Source organism: Anopheles bellator, chromosome 1, assembly GCF_943735745.2.
Source record: "Anopheles bellator chromosome 1, idAnoBellAS_SP24_06.2, whole genome shotgun sequence".
Taxonomy (NCBI): Eukaryota; Metazoa; Arthropoda; class Insecta; order Diptera; family Culicidae; genus Anopheles; species Anopheles bellator.
Genome location: NC_071285.1, coordinates 15,785,380 through 15,798,444, shown reverse-complemented (window position 1 = coordinate 15,798,444; position 13,065 = coordinate 15,785,380).

Sequence of the window (13,065 nt, the reverse complement as noted above, 5' to 3'; positions counted from 1 at the left end):
AGTTTTATTTAGGTAAAAATAGAATCCCCAAGTTGGGGCTCTTCATGAGAACCGATTTTTATGTAACATTCTCAGAAGTCAATATCCGAATTGCTAACTTATCGAGAAAGGCTCGCCAAACTGAATTAGTTGATTATTTGTTTTACTTTTGCGAAAATGTGGAAAACAACATCATGCGAGAGTCTTTTGTCGGAATTGTTGTAGAAACACGGATTAAAGTAATTGCAGGGATGGCCTTACTCCTTACTCGGTCCACAAACTCACCGAGCGGTGGTTTGTGCGGTCAGCGTTGAAAGCTCACGTCCACGCTCAGCGAACAGAATGGAAACTAATTTTTTAAATTATTACCCCGGAAACGAAGTAATTTTCTCTCCATTTTCCCGGAAAAGCACTAATGCGGTAGCGGTAGTGCGGCAGTTAGTATTGTTCCCTTCCTGTTGTCTTTTGAAGATATTCACCGAACGAAACCGGTGGCCCAGAGAGTGTGGCAATGGGATGGGAAAAAGGCGTAAAAAGTCGGGAAAACGTGCGAGAAATAATCAAAATGCTGCATGCATTTTTAATCACTCAACTATCCTTCTCCGGGGGTCCTTTTTTGGGTGGCCTCATTGTTTTTTGCTGCTTTTCCTACCGGATCCCGAAACACGTACCGGGATGCTGCAAAATCATTGCTACCAGGAACCGTCCAGAAAAGGGCCAGTTTTGCGGGCAAAGGAACGGCACCGGCAGCAGATGCAAGGTCTCTCTCTTACTCTGGGTAACCGGAAAATTCTGTGCTCAGCTTGCTGACGAGACTAGCCGAAGGTAATGGTGTACTTGCCCCCCACGTCACGGTTTCAGTAATCCATGGTACGAAAGATTCCTTCTGCTCGGCACCACGCTGGCCACGCCGGCTAATTACAAGGCTATCGATAATTTGATTACCGACGTTCGAAACGTAGCCACCCAAAGGAACCGAGCACGGGCCGGTCGAGATCGAAACTAATTTATCGGAACAGTTTCTCAAACACGCAGCTAATTACTTGAGGTTCGCTTTCGCGAAGTACTTTCCATCGAGTTTTTGGGGTTTTGCAGCTAAATTTTATAAAATTTCGATTCATAGAATAGTTATCTGACAGTTTTCAGATTGTTAAATGATCAGAAGAAATTTGACCACGATGGAGGTGCCGAAATTTAGGGGCCGCTTCAAATGACTTATCCAATCAACGTCGTGATGAGGGTAAACATAAAATCACTGCCATCAATCTCACCTACGACGGTACCTCGGTTGTGTCATAAATCAGAGAAAGTGCAGCCCGGGCTGATCATCTCACGATCTCACGTGCACGCGCTTTTGCCGTGCTCGTCCTTGCGCAGCATTAATTACTGGCAATGATTGGATCCATTACCGGGAACCGTGCAGACCGTGCCCGGCGTGTGCCTATTTATTTCGTCCACTTTTGCCACGCATTTGAATCACCGAGACCGAGGCTGTAGCCATTCGACGATGATCGTTCGCCGCACCAGCAGAGAATACATAAACAGCCAGCAGCGTGGCTCGTTAGCCACGACCAGTTTTCGGCATCCCCACCACGAGGAAGAGCGCAGCTACGCATCAAGAAGCGCAAGAAAATGCTGACCGAAAAAAAAACACAGAAAAGCGGACTCTTTTCCCAACCTGCCGGTGTGGGACCCCGTCCCGGTAACCCGGCAGTGGCGGGCCATGTACGCGTAGTGCAAACATAATGTGACATTTCGGTGATGTGTAATCCCACATAAAACTCGCCCGATGGACGGGCGGGCGGTGAGGAAAATTGGGCTTTCGTTACTTTGTGGAATAAATAAGTGCCGGCAGTACATACGCTGCGTGCGATAAAAACGCACCGAGATTCAGGTGGCCAGGCGGCGTGCGTGTCCTTCCGGGCTTAACTTAATGGTTTATGTATCTCGCGACCACCCGCTCGCGGCCGGCAAAACGCGAAAAAGCCAACCGAAAAGGATACGAAACCGTTGGACTATGTAACGGCGAGCGTGCGCGGCACCGTTTTAGAGGTCTGTTCCAGAAATAAAAAAGGAATCCACCGTCCAGCGCCCGACCGACGATCGTAAAGCCCGGAGCAGCATTAAACATAAAATGTGAAAAGCGAGAGCCAGCACGGCGCAAGGACCCAGGACAGGAGGAGGACAACATAAGCCCGACATAAAAGATGTCTCACAAAGAGAGAGAAGAGAAAAATGACGGATGCTTTCCGAAAGCTCACCCACAGGACCGCACAGCCGGCGAGCGAGAGTATCGCGCGAGAGAGCCGAACGTTATGTTGCGCGCCGCATACCGAAAGTACATAAAACTGTGCCAAAAGATTCCGCCTACTTTTTCTCTCTCGCACTCTTTCGGTGCGATCGGTACGGGAAAAGCGGGAAACTCCGGGCAACCGGTGCCACTCGGCCAGGGCAGGCAGGATGATAAGAAAATCGTCGAAAAAATCGTCGCCGGCTTTGCCAGTGGGAAAGGCGTTACCTTTAATTATTACATAGGACCCCGCTGGACTCCATGATAACGGTCTTGCCCGTCCCCACTGACGGACATCCCGAGCCCCAGAGAGTGGACCCGGTGACGACGGGCTGTCTACCCCGTGAAAAGTGTGGGAAAAACCGGCTCACCGTTGGCTGGGCCACGTGTTTCCCAACACGCTCGCCTTGCACGTGTACGCATCTGCGAATCCTTATCGCGTTCTTATTTGTGAACCCGAACCGGGCGAACGAAAGTGAATGAGCACTGGCAACGCCCTCGACCGGAGGGAGACGAGCAACAGATCGACCGCGGTTGCCAGCTTTGGCCCCATCGTGTCACGAATTCCAAATGGGTCAATGATCATTGGCAATGGTGGTCGATTTCGACTGTGAAATGATTTGTGGGGCCCTGTGGTAGAGTTTATTTCAATAAAAGTAAATTCAATGGAAGGAATCAACAGCTTACGTAGGGTTTATTGAAGTCACCTGATTCGATTGCATTACTTACGGCAATTCTGGAATTAGTAAATAGTATCTCCTGAGGTCCCTTTAATGTTTGGCCTTCTTGAATATTACTGTGACGTACAATTTCCAACAAATCGTTTCAAGCTGCCAGCGATGGTTGAGGGCTCAATCATCGTTGAATCGTTCGCATCACACCCATTAGCATTCATCACCTCCAACCGTGCATTACACATTACCACATCACCATCGGCAAATTACCCGCACCCGGTTCGTTTCTGACCTGACAATTGATGCGCCCGTTTGGGTGAGTACGGGCGTGTGCGGCTTGAAAATGCCTTCCCACGGAAACCCACGGGGCCGAAAAATGTTCCTCACGTGTCAAAATATTCACTTAATGACGTTATTCGCCAAATTGACAAACGACGTCTTTGCCCATTTCGCGCGCCCCGAACTGTACGTGCTGACCTGCCACGGCTTCGACCCCGTAGGCAGTAGATCCTTTCGCGTAGGCTCACCCATGGTGCTGGCAACACCATTGACTTATTACATTACGGCACGCGTGTGTGCGCGTACGTCGAACGCCAAAACGTCGAAAAAAAAACTATGGGAAAATCGAATTCCAACGAACAGTAAAGCGCTTCCGGCGAGCGCACGCACGGCCAGTGTTAGGCATTTTGATGGTTTTGCGTGAAAATTCGGTAAATATGCATGTCATTGTCGCTGCTGCCGAAGGGAAGGAAGGGTACATGCGTGCGAAAGCACCATGTTGCGAAAATTCAATTGCACGCCCAATGTGGCCGCCGATGTTCACAAATCGCTAGGTAAACTTGCTACGTCGGATACGCGCTTGACACTAATAACCCGACTCCGTTTAGTGTCGTTACTGTCTTTCAATTTGAAAGCAAAAGATTGGAAATAAAATTTTCCACGCTCCTTATATTCAATAGGTGTTTCACTATTCAATAGGAGTTTCATTACGTTCAAATGTACATTAACATTTGAAACATCAAAGAATCATTTATTTAGACTCCAGTTGTGTTGATTTATTCAAATGATACAAGCTCGGTGCTCTCGTGCGTTTCGCACTGTTCAAGAACCAAAATTCTATCGAATTGAAAACGAATAAATCTCAGTCCGATTGAGACAGGCCGATAAATATTAAAATCCACATAAAAATAAACTGCCAACTGTCGTTCGAATTTTTCACACAACATTAAATGTAGTGCGGTGTTCGAAACCGCCAGCCAGCGCCAATTGTCCTAAGTGCCATCGCCGCGCATAAACATGATGATGGTTCGAAATTTCCACGCGGTAATTGCTCGTAGCGCGTAGTCATATTTTTAAGACCCACGCCGACTGACCATCTCGAGAGCGGGTCGGCTACGTGCAAACCGCCATAATTGAATCGCGTAGCCGCCAACGGGGCTGGCCAGTTGGACGCCAGGTCGACCGGAGGTCTCGGACATCCATTAGCCCTTCCGGACCCGGCCCAGTCACCGGCCAGTCCCCTACCGATTAAACGTTTTTTCGTGCCCGATTGCCACCGCAGTTACGGGGCAGAGCAGGCTAGCAACACGGTGGCTAGCCAGGACAATGCGGCTTGCACTTGTGATTGAGTTAAAATTGGACAAATGTTCCCCGTTTTTTTACTTCTAGCCCATCGCTTATGCACTTGCGCTCGGCCCAAAACAACAAACCCACAATGACCACGGCGACCACGGCGACGACGACGACGACGATGTTGGCAAGTGACCACCGCGGATCCCCGTGCGATGTACCTATTCATTTGCGTAATACCTGGGCAATTAGAGAAATTAGTTGGCAGTCCGGCCAATACCGATTTTTTCCTGGGTCTACGTTGCTCCGTGCCAAACAGCAAGCAAGTGTAATGTACCGACACAACATGCGCACCCGAGCGGACCACCCGCGGGCATAAATCAACGAAAAAACCAGGCGCCTCCATTTCCGGCCGCCTGAGGTCACTGGCCCGGCCGGACTGCATTATTTGATTGGGAGTTCCATTTTGGATTCTAGTTTCACTTCCGCTCCCTTCCGGTAAGAGTTATGATTCACATGAAGGGAAGATAAATTTCCCCAACCAACGGGCCCGTGGCCCGGGTATTTGGCGAATGTTCATCCTCGAGACGGGCCAAGCTGACGCCCGGTACGTGTCAAGTGACCGATGTGGTAGCATAATCATTTACTCCGGACCGAACCCAGGGTTTGGTCGGGGGCCGATAAGTGATTTGTTGATAAGGGATATCACACAGCAACAGGCTTCAGCCAGTCTGCCGGACCGGGCATTCGGGTCGTCGCCGGATTGCGGTTTCTTTCAAACTCTCGAAGGTTATTTGCGCTCCAATCGAAGGATGACCATCAGAGGCCCCGGGTGCTGATTACACCAGGACCCTTGGTTCCCAGGGGACTCAAGTTTCCTCTTCCGTATGCCAGCAGGAAAAATGAATCAGATCCGTGGGGTAAACCAATGGGGCCAGACACTTTTGGCTTGAGGAGATTGATATCATGATTTACTTTCCTTCTTTATGCTTGAAAAATAAATAAGGCAAATTTTTAAAACATCGATCAATTGTGAACTACTTTCGATATTTATGGATTATATTTCTCAAATTAATGACAATAAAAGAATTGTAAAAATCGTTTATAAATTCAAGAATCCGTATTTAATCACGCAAACCGCCACCGACCGTCTGGATATTCTCTTTCATTATTTCAAATTGCATGCCAGACGGTATTCTAAAACGTTATCTTCGACTGCGAGTTCTGGCGTCAGGCAGCTCAGACCTCAATCAACACCACTATTATCTCAACCACAGGAGGCCCCGTACATTCCGGTAAAACACGCTTCCTGCAATTCTTCAAGAGAAGGCTCCTCCTACGTCTCAAGAATAGCGCGCGCACGCGGGAGCAAATTATTTTACACGTCAACAGATATTGTAATAAATATGGTAATTATGGCCGAGTGCGAGTGCGCCACGGATACCCGCCAACTGGCGACCGACAAACTGACTCGCAGACTGCCGACTGATGTTTAATGTCGTATGCAGATCCGGGTACCGCAAACGGGGAATGAATTATTTCTTGACTCACCCGGCACGGTTGCTAGCTGACGATGGATGATGTTTGAAATTCCTTCGGCGTCGTTCGGTTCGGGTGGTCTTTGGAGAAGGAAATTGTGTCCTTGTGCCGGCCGCGGCACGGGCCACAGCAATGAATCTTCCTTCGGCCTCTTATCGTGTGACAAAAATACCTAAGGGAAATTAAAAGTGTGATAGAATGCTTTCCTTTTGATATTTTCCTACCCACAGAGGCCTACATTATTGGCGGAGAAGTGGCGAAAGAGATTCAATCCCAGTGCGGCCTAGAGCTAGAAGATGAGCTAGGTTATCAAATAATTAAGTCGAGAGATCATCCTTATTGTGAAGCATATTTAAAGTGAGGGCAAACTTGTTAAACAGATTTCGATTGAAGAATGTCATCGCAAACTCAATGATTAAGAAATTATGTTGCCGAAAGAACATTCACCATCGTTCAGAAACAGACTCACCCCAAACGATATTCTTCCCTCGACAATGCTTCCCGTTGGCCAATTCTGGCCCAAAGCTAAGAAGAAAATAATCATGTTAATAGCAATAAATTCGTATGAAATGGAGCTATTTTACGAACCTACAACGCCCTGGCCCAGCCTCGGCCGGCCTCATCGAATATTTATTCGTCGCCAGCGGCCCATTCCACTATCGGGACGACATCGTTTCGATGGTTTCTTGCCGGCTCTCGATAGCCAACCCGCCCATTAGTCTGGCGACAGCATGCGGCGTGAAGCAATTTTGCTTCCTCCCAGATTTGGACAATCTTGTAAAGCAAGATGTTTTGCTCGGTCCCCGATCCCCCTTTGCCACCGGTTGAGAAATGTAGAAATGATCAACTGAACGATCAAAGCGGAATCGTCGGCAAGGCGATCTGCGTTTTGGGTTTTTATTCGAATTCGATAGAGTGTTGCCACAAAAAAAAATTATGCGCCGTTCACTTGCCGGCATAACAATCCCGAACCGTTCCCATTTCTTGCGGCCTATCATCCATTTTATCTTGGGTCTGTTTTCGACAACTATCATAATAATCAACACCATCATTTACATTTCATCCCTCATCCTTCGGAACTTTGGTCTGGCAGAATGTCCCGGCAGGGGCAGTACTCGGGCACTGTCTGTTGATCGTCCTGACTGTGTTGGTCCGTACCCTTCCCGGAAGATTCGTGTCCTGCTCGTGGAGACAATTTGCTGTAAGTCATTGTCGGTTATTGCTTTTCGGATCCACCGTCCCTGTTCGGTCCGGGAGGATATCCGTTGCTTTGGTCGCGAACAGAATGGATGATTCCGATGGTCTCTTCCTTCGTTGTTCTCGGCCAAGACAGTAGGGTGGTGTGAAGCAACTAAATTCTTTCCATTCAGCAAACGCATCCATCTTGCGAGATGGGACGAATAAAAAATGCCATCATCCAAACCAGCCAGCAAACCAAACACAGACACCAACCGAGTGACAGGGACTCCCTGTTGGCGTCCTTTCCGATCTAAAGTTGGAGACTCCACTGAAGGAGGCAAACAAAAAGAATCTCTTAAGTCAATTAAATTCAGGCAACTCTCGGTCTCTGCCACGGCAAAAGGGTTGGCAGCTCTGCTCTGGCTGTGGCTCAAACTATTTTAATAAAACTTAAACGAACGGCGCAAGAAAAAGAACAAATGGGCTGCTAATTGTTGCTTTAGTGTGTACGTTTTAAATGGAATAAAATTAGCTGTGGTTGATCACTGATTAACCATGAAGCTGTGAGGAACGATCCCCTTGTCATCTCGAACGCGTTAAGTGACGCGGAAAATGGTTGCCAGTATATCGACGAGTTAACATGGCAAATTCATCAATTGATTTGTTTTTGTGTCGATGAAAGGATGTTTCTCCTTCTCCAGGGTATTTTAATAACTATTAATCAGACCGTTTTGGGACAAAATTATTATTTTTATTTTACTACAAACTAAAGGATAGTTATTAACGTGTCCTCAAAGAAGCTGCATAAATTGGAAAACGTGCTGCAGTATTTGTTGGTTTGGAATTGGAATTGTTGGCTTAGAAATTTTTAACATTTTAAGAAAGTTTGTGAAAGTCTGAGTTATTTTTATTTTCAAGAACAGGGCTCCATTTGTGGTGCTTCAAATATTTTAAATTTTCTCCATCACTTGGAACGATAATCAAACTTTTAACACCAATCGATCGGTCAATCCACGACGAGAAAATGTTTAAAAAAGTTGTAAAACGCCAAAACACCACAAGTGTTAGTGGCTTTGCGATGCTAAACTTTAATTTCGCTGCCAGATGTTCCAGTTTGTTGCAACAAAGTGGCTGTTTTAAAACAATTCGGTTCCATGCCTGAAGACCGAAGATCTTGCGTGCGGCCCAATGTGTCCGTTAAATTGATAATTATACAACTTTTTACACGAAAAGACGACACTTTTAGACAATCGTTAAATTTTATATCCCATTTATTTGTCCGCCTCTTACATCGCCGTTTCGCCTGGCAGATGACGTTTGATCCTTGACAAGGGCAAATTGGAGTTCCTGCGGCCATCGTATCGGATGACCCCAGGGCCAGAACGTGTATAGGTGCTGATTTCTTTCCGTTTTCTCAATACAAACAGATGATGACAGACATCTGCCGCAAATCGAAGGACATTCCGGCAGGAAAAGATTTCCGATAATACGAAGCCACGGCCACGGGAGGCGCTAACGGTTGTAATGTCAAAAAGTTTCCCCGTATTTAATCAGAGAGGAAAAAAAACGAGAGGCTCACTAGCCACCGGAACTGGATTGCACCACCGGAAAATGCGGCAATCGTTTCGGGGTACGTTCGGGTGGGGAGCAAAGGCCAGCCCTAGGAGCCGGAGCCTCTCTAATTAACCAATTAAACTGCTGCCACTGCTCAACTAATCCGGTGTTTCCTGGACAAGGGCGAAAGTACGGCCATTTACATGACGGCCTCCCGTAGCCATTGGCGGGCGTGAATAAGTGTTGAAAGTTTCGTATTTATTACCGTTTGGCTACCGATTGCTAGATGACAGAGAGAGAGAGGGATAGAGAAGGAAGAAAAGCCACCGGGAAAACCGGGGCGCATCCAAATTTCATCGTAAAACTTTCACCGCCGTTAATTCGCAGCGGAAATTGCCGGTATTCGGTGGACTGTCGGAATACGGCGATTCCGATTTTTGGGGACAGAGGTGAAGCGGTTGCTGCTTGGTAGGGGAATATCCCGACCCGGAGCCGGGTGTTAAGCCGGCACACAGAATCTGAAATGAGATTTGACGACATCCGTCCGTCATTTATCGCCTGTTGCGAGCAGAAGGCCGACGGCTCCCTTTTTTCCTGGAGAAGGAAGGATCCTTGCAAGATCTCCTCCCCGGTGCCCTCTGCGTCCGTCTGCAAATGAAGATGAGTTTCGATGTAATAACGGCTTCGATGTTCCGTTGACTCTTATTAAGTTTGTCACGTTTACCTTTTCATTATACGCTGACACCCGGCGCTGGGCTGCACGAAGCATTACCGGAACTCTAGCAACCACAGCCGGAGGTCGGCCGGATCCGACCCGGCAGCAGATTGTTTGAATTGAACATGAAATGGATATTGATTATAGGGCGATTACCAATGATGTTCGCCCGTTCGTGAGTGGAAAATTGAGTTTTTTAAGGGGAAGAATTCGCTGGAAAAGTGTAACACACTTTTCCGCCCAAAGCTGCCAGCAAATGACGAAACTCTCCTCGTTGTAGAGCCCGTCATGTCGTGATATCATTCAAATTCATTTAAATTCCCTTTCGGCCCAACACACGGGTTCGTGCGTGGCCTAATGGTGAGGCAGCTTTCGGTAGGCACCAGCCGCGAACCGAGACCACTGACAAATTATCAAATTAAAATCAACTGTCAACGGAATTAGCAAATCCATTGTCACGTGTTCGTTGCGCAGACTTCCCGGTACCGTGGAGCAGAAAGCTCCATCCGCGGTCGAGGCGGATTTGTTTTACATTCATAACGGATCCGCCTAGAATGGGGTGCAAAAACCTGGCGAAATTGGATAATTTATTTTGATGTTTTAACAAATATGTGCATAACAAGCGTAACGACTGTGTCTTTGGGAAGGCTCTGAGCCTGCCCGAGAATGAAGGAAGTTTTTCTTCGTAAAATTGGACTTGGTCTGTAAACACACTGTAAAATGATTTTTTGTCAAAAGTCTTGGTAACAGAGAAGCATATTTTATTCTTTTTCCATTGTAATAGAAACATTTGCCAAACACTCGACATGTCCATTCAGCAGGGCCGAAACCAAACGCAAACCAAAACAATCACAACGGCGCGCAATTTCATATTCTATGCTGAGATTTTTTTCCATTTCCATTTGCATGAGGGCACAGAGGAAAACCTCCCTGTTCCCTGCCATCAGAAGATACGCGAAATCGTGGCCCACTTTGAAGCCAAAGGACAAACACGGTTCCGACAAATGAGGAGCGAAACCAGAGCTCCATCCGTTAAGGAATCCGTTCGGTTCGGCTTCCGACAACAAGTTGATTGTGTTCGCATTCCGCCAAGCCGACACTATGTATGTGTTCGATTTTTTTGTTTTTGGACGTATCATGAGTAGAAATTTGGTTTAAAAGGACCTTCCGGAAACGTGAAAGGACAACGCCTAAAAAACACTCACTGACCCTAGAGGAGAGCGTGAAATAAAACTTTTCCGATCTCCGTATCCCGTGGTACGGGCTAGGCTGCCGTTAGAATATTAATTTTACACGTTCCTTTATTTTTTCAGGGTGTGTTTTAGTTTTAGCCAGTGCCCCACCGTAGCCATGGGCCAGGCACAAATTTGGGTCGTAATTTTTACGAGACTCTTGCCAATTTCCGTTCCGCACACCAAGCGGACGGACTGTCCCCGAACTGCGGCAATTTTCTAATTCAATGAAATGGCTATCTGAAGAAGAGGACGGAAACTAACACCTCACCGAGAGCGGTTAGAAATGGACAAATTGAATTTCGGTTAACGCAATTGTTTCTAACATTCTTTCGATGCCCCAAGCCGAGCCTCACAAAACCGAAACGGGATTATTTGTTTCCATTGTGACTCGAAATTATGGGCACAAAAGAGTATCATAAATATTAAAATACAATAAATTTGACAACGTAGAAACCATAAAACTGACATTAGTTCCACTATTTTGCCTTCGAATTAATATTCGGACGGCGTGTGCCATGTTTTATCTCACGTCCACAAAGTCCACATAATTCACCATTCTGCAAACGTCCACGCTCCACAGACGTCACAGAAACTATCGCCTAACAAAAGGGGTGTCCAGGCTGTCCGAAACGTCCCCTTTGACTTGCCCGTCGGCTCGCCCGATGGCTTGCCATAAAACAGCACACTTCCTTAAGCCACTCATTAGCGGCCCATTTGCCGGTTCCTTTCGGTAGTTTCGTAGTTCCCCAAAAAGGGTTCCCGGGGTTGGGCGGCGACCTATCGCCTGCCATTCGCGCCTTCGCCTGGCTTTTAATCATCTTCCTGCTCTTCAAAGGTAACCCTTTCCGCAGGTTGGTCATCGAAAATTTCGACACACGAGTGTGTGACTAGAATTCATAAGACGAAACTAAACACACATAGAGAGGCCAGCACACGAACCATCTTACGGAACAAACGGCTAATCCTTCGACAAGGCAAGGGACAACACTTTGATACGATAACCTCTCGGACTGTGTCGAGTTATCGGAGCCCCCCCAAACCGAACGAACACAGCTTCCTTCCTTTGAGTCCTTGGACGTTCCTTCACTGGAGTCCCCCACCCGAGGGGGGCTGGGGCGTCAAGAGAATTCGTCCAACAAGACAAACCCACTCCGGAGCGGCCACCGCCACCCGCCGGGCGTCTAATCCTTTTAATGAATAATTAAGCGAGAATTTGTTTTCCGTGCGACGGAAATTGGTTTGCGGAAAAGATTTATTCGGATTTAATAGCATCGTAATGGAGTTTTCTCCGGTCTTATGATGTGCTTTTATGTGCTCCGATCGGATTGGCCAGACGGGTGTTACGGTCTCTCGAAAGGGGTTAACTAGCCAAGTAGAGGCACAAAGTCTTTCTGTCTTTCCGTCCTTCATTCTTTTCCTCAACTGCTTATTGTTTGAGTGGTTTATTAGGCCGGCAGTTTTGATGTGGCCAATTTATCAAGACGATCAAGATCCGCAGCAGCGTTTCATTCACTTATCGCGATACGCACGTTAACGAGATGTTTCGATTGCCGGCAAAACTCTTCGTCCTTGGCAGAAGGGCAAGGTTTTGATGGCTTATCGACACCGTAACGAAAACTATCGGATTCACACGGCGCACTAAAAGTACGAAAAGTACGAACCAGTACTACAATTGAAATTTTAACGATAAAATTTCAAACTCCACGTAGCAACGCCATCTGTTGGATGATAGGACAAACATGGAACGGATTTTCAAACACTGTTGAAATATTTCACCGAGCAGTTATTTGAATTTCTCCACGGTTTCCCCAATGCTTTATCAGCCGAGCGCATTCCCTAAAATAACCGAATGACGCGGCACATGAGACGGCAACAAAATTGATTATGTATCCCAAAGGCGGATCTAAAACGATATCGCACACGATTGCAATAACAAATGACAATTTGCTGTCCCAGTAGTTCCGCTTTGGGGGGCGGTAGCGCACTCAACATCTTATCGGCCTTCAGCAAACGTTGATATGTTGGCCAGTAATTCTCGGATATCACAACAAACGCAGTAGCTTCCATTTGCGTTTCTCGCGATCCTTCGCATGAAAACACGCTTCGTAAATAGCAGTGGAGTAATGCGTTACAGATAAGAATTGCCCTTGCTACCGCCACCTGTCCAGTGTGGTTCGGCATTGCGGGACTCTAGGAGGATAGGATGGGGACCGAAATGATATCGCCAATCTTCTGAATCAGCGCACGTATCAGATACCAGCTGACAGTGAAGGTGAGAAGACGTAGGTGACCAGCAGGTTCAGTCCAGCGTTGGGCCCCCCGTTGGAGCGT